This window comes from Ascidiella aspersa, chromosome 2 (assembly GCF_963924565.1).
Source record: "Ascidiella aspersa chromosome 2, kaAscAspe10.2, whole genome shotgun sequence".
Classification (NCBI taxonomy): Eukaryota; Metazoa; Chordata; class Ascidiacea; order Phlebobranchia; family Ascidiidae; genus Ascidiella; species Ascidiella aspersa.
This window is the reverse complement of record NC_139448.1, coordinates 15,503,323-15,509,374: the sequence shown is the minus strand read 5'-3', so window position 1 is coordinate 15,509,374 and position 6,052 is coordinate 15,503,323.

Genomic DNA, 6,052 nt, shown 5'->3' with positions numbered 1-6,052 from the left:
TTCAACTATCGTTATTTCAAAACCGGTTCATAAAGTTCCGGTTCAGATACAATATAATTTGCGTTAAATCTCAAAATGTGGGTCGATAAATGTAGAGAATAATCTTTTTGTAGAAAGGATTGTAAGTCATCTAATCCAAGTTACGTGACTTATTAAAAAAACAGTTATTGAAATATCTAAAAAATAAAAAATAAACGATTTTTTTATTCAATATTCATATTTTTTCATAAAATTTTTAACATGGCGTAACTTGACTCTGTAAAATAGAAGTTGTGACGTCATACAGGAGCGAACCGCTTATATTTACAGGTTCGGGTTCGGTTAAGCTTCAGGTACTTTCAAATTATTCGGTTCAGTTCAGGTTCGGCTCCCTAAAATCTTATAAAATCCGGTTCAGGTTCAGTTACGGTTCGGAAAAAATTGACCCAAAACCGGTTCATAAAGTTCCGGTTCGTTTCCGGCTCGACTCCCTGATCAAAAGTAATTGTTGGTTGTCGTGATTGCCGCGATTGTTTTATATTGTGAACAAACAATGGCAATTGGCTGTATAACAAACTTAGTATTTTCTGGCAATTGGCTGAATAACAAATTGAGCTTTTTTGGCAATTGGCTGAATAACAATTTTAGTATTTTTTGGGGAGGGCTTGCGTGCCATTTTTTATTAGGTCGTTCCGCTTGTTGGACACCCCTGGCGTAGACGATGATCAATCCTTTCCTGTGTTGTTTAACCTCGAATTGAGCGCCTTTTTGTATTTTTGCATTTAATGTCATTTTAGCCAATTTTGTTTCGCCGTCTCATTGTTCATATTTTCACGTCACCTTATTGGTCAAAATATCACCCTTATCTTCTTTGTTTTATCACTATTTCGCTAAATAATACAAGTTTGCCGTTTGCTCAGGTTACATCAATTTGCGAAGTTCAAATGGTGTTATATTTAAAAAGTATTTCCGAACAAGTAAGCTTTTAACGTTTGGTTTTCCTTCGTCAAATTTTTCATAAAAAAAAAAATTGTTGTCTCGCATTCTGGGATAAGCAATGAACATTACCTTACCTATTTAAAAAAATAATTTTAACTAGTCGAAAAACACATTTTTTAAATAAAATTCTGTTTGCTAGTATGTCATATAATATTCGAAAGGGAAGATTTCGCGGAGCGTGTTCAATACGTAAAAATATCGCAGAGCTGTTAGCGAGTCAATTTCAAAACCTGTCGTCTCATTCTTGTCATTGAGAACGTCCTACCTTACACGTTCAGCGTTAAGAGTCAATTCTTAGTTCAAGTATTTCCATAGAAATCCAAATCGTTTGTTAAAAATATTTTAAATCGTGGATGCACAACCTGCGGCCATGTCCATGTTTAAGAAAACACAACTGTTAGCGGACGTACGTCAGGGGTGAAAGTAGAATATTTTTTTACCAGAATAATGAAAATTTCACCGAATCAAAAATGTTGAAACTCATCAAAAGGTTTTAAGATGACGTCTATTTAACGCCGTAAAGTAACGTGTAAAACAAGTAAGCTTTAAAAACGCAGGGCTACATTAGATGTTCTGCACAAATATGCAACTGAAATCTTAGTTTAAATACATTCAAAGTAATGGCGGGTTAGTCTGGTGAAATCGGCACATGGCCAGGCAGGTTAAGCAAGGACATATTTTACCGATATGACAACCTATGCAAAAATTAATTTACCAGAACGTCGTTCGTGATTAAAGTAGCTTTGTTGCATAATTACAAACCAGTTTCTCCAAACAGCACGCTTCCTAAAGCTACCTAACTTGTGACCTAGTATCTGAAACGATATTCAGATAAGCAAAAGTTGAAACGCCCAAAGATAATTTTACAGTTTATTGGGCAAAAATCGTTTTTTTTTTGCCTAACATCTCTTTAAAGGTAGAAATCACTGTATTGAAACGCTAATTATGGCTAAAAGTTCTTTAACAATTTGTATCGGATCGGCGCCGATACAGTCACACTAAGGCAAGCTGTAACTTTTCGCCAGACAGGACACAACGGGCCTCCAGCAAAGGGGGTTAGTAGACAATTGTGTACTTGGTGAATCAGACAACTTTCCAAAGATCTACATTCCGAGTAACTCAGTTCGCACGCATGGTGCTGAAGGCATAGCGACCATAAAACTGCAGGGTCGATGAAATTCATCCCACGCAGTTCAAACATTTTCTCATTGTGAAGTTTGATTAAAAGTCTGGCCTGGTGTTTGGTCTGGAAGTGGATAGTTGTTGGTTCTCCTTAAAACCTTACGAGATTGCATATATTTGAACAGTCGGCTGTGCATTTATAGTTGCTCTTTACTTGAATTGAGTGACACGTCAGGGTTTTAACTGTAAACACATTTTTAATAAGAATATTTTAAGATGCCAACAAGGGAAACGGGTCTACATTCTGCATATTTCTAACAAAATGTCGATTGCATAACAATCAAACAGCTATACAGATAGCTGCAGTCAACATGACTCAAAACCTAAACGTGCACGGATAACAAGTGCACATTGTGCGCACAAGGTGCACGTTTTGTTTCGTGCACCTATGACAACTGGGCTCTTCCAAGAAAGCAGCAAAAAGGGCAATAGCGCAAGTTGTGATGTCGCGAATAGGAATGGCTGTTCCTGGAATGGGTAATTGGGAATAAAATAACTTAACGGACAACAAATTACTCTTCATAATTACATCAAGTAACATTCAAGTTTAAAATCCAAAAATATTGCGAAGAAGAAACTGGCTTTGGGTAATTTCCGATTCTGTTGGAATATTCCGTATTTATCTTTTTTTATAGTGAGCATGTTAAAGGGTGTTCACGATATCAAACTTCAGGTATTAAAATTATTGAAAAAATATGTTTTTCGTCTTAGTTTAATTCTTATATGTAAGTGATTGTGATGCAAAGAGGATCACTTTTTATAAAGACAGTAATAGGTAACTCAACTTGAATGGTCAAGGGAATATATGGAGCAATGATTAACCTATTTGTTTGTGTGTCGCAGAACTATTCCATCATGAACGCCCCTATACAAGTTGCCTTGGTCGGCATTTGGTAAATCACAATAAACGACGTTTGATATTTATAACGTGCGTTATACTTGTAAAGATTTCGAAAATAATTTTTCGTTGCTTCAGCCTCTGCTTCGCCACGCCCCTCTGCTGTGCTCTCTTTCCACAAATGAGGTAACGTTCACATATTTGTTGGATGCTTGTTTATACCAACCTATACTTCGCCACCGATTGTCGATTTATTGTCGCTTAATGCCCGATAGCCCTACTGTCCGATGGCAGGTGTCTTAAAACGGAATACGCCTAATTTGAAATTAGCCCAAAGCATGCTCAACAAATATCACTGAGTCATGCAAATGACTCAGGAACTGCTTGGTCACCGCCGCCATTTCCATTTACTCTGTTGCAGCTCCATGTCAGTGTCATCAATCGAGCCAGAACTTCAGGAGTCGATTCGCAGCACCTCCTTCCCGTGCCAAAGTTTCGTAACCGAACCAATTCTTTTTAATCATAAAAGCGCTTTTTTACCAAAAATAAGAACGTTTATTTAAACTTAAAAAAAACTGTCTAGTAGAAATGCGCATCACTACATCAAAGTGTCTCTCGGTGAGCTGACTTTTGTTTTTTCACACCAAGCTATATAATATTATGTGAATGCTAGCCTATACACAGTTTACTATATCAAAAGCAGGGAGTCGAACCGTTTGACTTTTCCGGTTCAGGTTCGGTTCAGGTTCAAGGATTTATTCGGAATCCGGTTCAGTTCCGGTTTCGGTTCAGAGGAATTTCAAAGTGACGGTTCAGCTCCGGTTCAACTATCGTTATTTCAAAACCGGTTCATAAAGTTCCGGTTCAGATACAATATAATTTGCGTTAAATCTCAAAATGTGGGTCGATAAATGTAGAGAATAATCTTTTTGTAGAAAGGATTGTAAGTCATCTAATCCAAGTTACGTGACTTATTAAAAAAACAGTTATTGAAATATCTAAAAAATAAAAAATAAACGATTTTTTTATTCAATATTCATATTTTTTCATAAAATTTTTAACATGGCGTAACTTGACTCTGTAAAATAGAAGTTGTGACGTCATACAGGAGCGAACCGCTTATATTTACAGGTTCGGGTTCGGTTAAGCTTCAGGTACTTTCAAATTATTCGGTTCAGTTCAGGTTCGGCTCCCTAAAATCTTATAAAATCCGGTTCAGGTTCAGTTACGGTTCGGAAAAAATTGACCCAAAACCGGTTCATAAAGTTCCGGTTCGTTTCCGGCTCGACTCCCTGATCAAAAGTAATTGTTGGTTGTCGTGATTGCCGCGATTGTTTTATATTGTGAACAAACAATGGCAATTGGCTGTATAACAAACTTAGTATTTTCTGGCAATTGGCTGAATAACAAATTGAGCTTTTTTGGCAATTGGCTGAATAACAATTTTAGTATTTTTTGGGGAGGGCTTGCGTGCCATTTTTTATTAGGTCGTTCCGCTTGTTGGACACCCCTGGCGTAGACGATGATCAATCCTTTCCTGTGTTGTTTAACCTCGAATTGAGCGCCTTTTTGTATTTTTGCATTTAATGTCATTTTAGCCAATTTTGTTTCGCCGTCTCATTGTTCATATTTTCACGTCACCTTATTGGTCAAAATATCACCCTTATCTTCTTTGTTTTATCACTATTTCGCTAAATAATACAAGTTTGCCGTTTGCTCAGGTTACATCAATTTGCGAAGTTCAAATGGTGTTATATTTAAAAAGTATTTCCGAACAAGTAAGCTTTTAACGTTTGGTTTTCCTTCGTCAAATTTTTCATAAAAAAAAAAATTGTTGTCTCGCATTCTGGGATAAGCAATGAACATTACCTTACCTATTTAAAAAAATAATTTTAACTAGTCGAAAAACACATTTTTTAAATAAAATTCTGTTTGCTAGTATGTCATATAATATTCGAAAGGGAAGATTTCGCGGAGCGTGTTCAATACGTAAAAATATCGCAGAGCTGTTAGCGAGTCAATTTCAAAACCTGTCGTCTCATTCTTGTCATTGAGAACGTCCTACCTTACACGTTCAGCGTTAAGAGTCAATTCTTAGTTCAAGTATTTCCATAGAAATCCAAATCGTTTGTTAAAAATATTTTAAATCGTGGATGCACAACCTGCGGCCATGTCCATGTTTAAGAAAACACAACTGTTAGCGGACGTACGTCAGGGGTGAAAGTAGAATATTTTTTTACCAGAATAATGAAAATTTCACCGAATCAAAAATGTTGAAACTCATCAAAAGGTTTTAAGATGACGTCTATTTAACGCCGTAAAGTAACGTGTAAAACAAGTAAGCTTTAAAAACGCAGGGCTACATTAGATGTTCTGCACAAATATGCAACTGAAATCTTAGTTTAAATACATTCAAAGTAATGGCGGGTTAGTCTGGTGAAATCGGCACATGGCCAGGCAGGTTAAGCAAGGACATATTTTACCGATATGACAACCTATGCAAAAATTAATTTACCAGAACGTCGTTCGTGATTAAAGTAGCTTTGTTGCATAATTACAAACCAGTTTCTCCAAACAGCACGCTTCCTAAAGCTACCTAACTTGTGACCTAGTATCTGAAACGATATTCAGATAAGCAAAAGTTGAAACGCCCAAAGATAATTTTACAGTTTATTGGGCAAAAATCGTTTTTTTTTTGCCTAACATCTCTTTAAAGGTAGAAATCACTGTATTGAAACGCTAATTATGGCTAAAAGTTCTTTAACAATTTGTATCGGATCGGCGCCGATACAGTCACACTAAGGCAAGCTGTAACTTTTCGCCAGACAGGACACAACGGGCCTCCAGCAAAGGGGGTTAGTAGACAATTGTGTACTTGGTGAATCAGACAACTTTCCAAAGATCTACATTCCGAGTAACTCAGTTCGCACGCATGGTGCTGAAGGCATAGCGACCATAAAACTGCAGGGTCGATGAAATTCATCCCACGCAGTTCAAACATTTTCTCATTGTGAAGTTTGATTAAAAGTCTGGCCTGGTGTTTGGTCTGGAAGT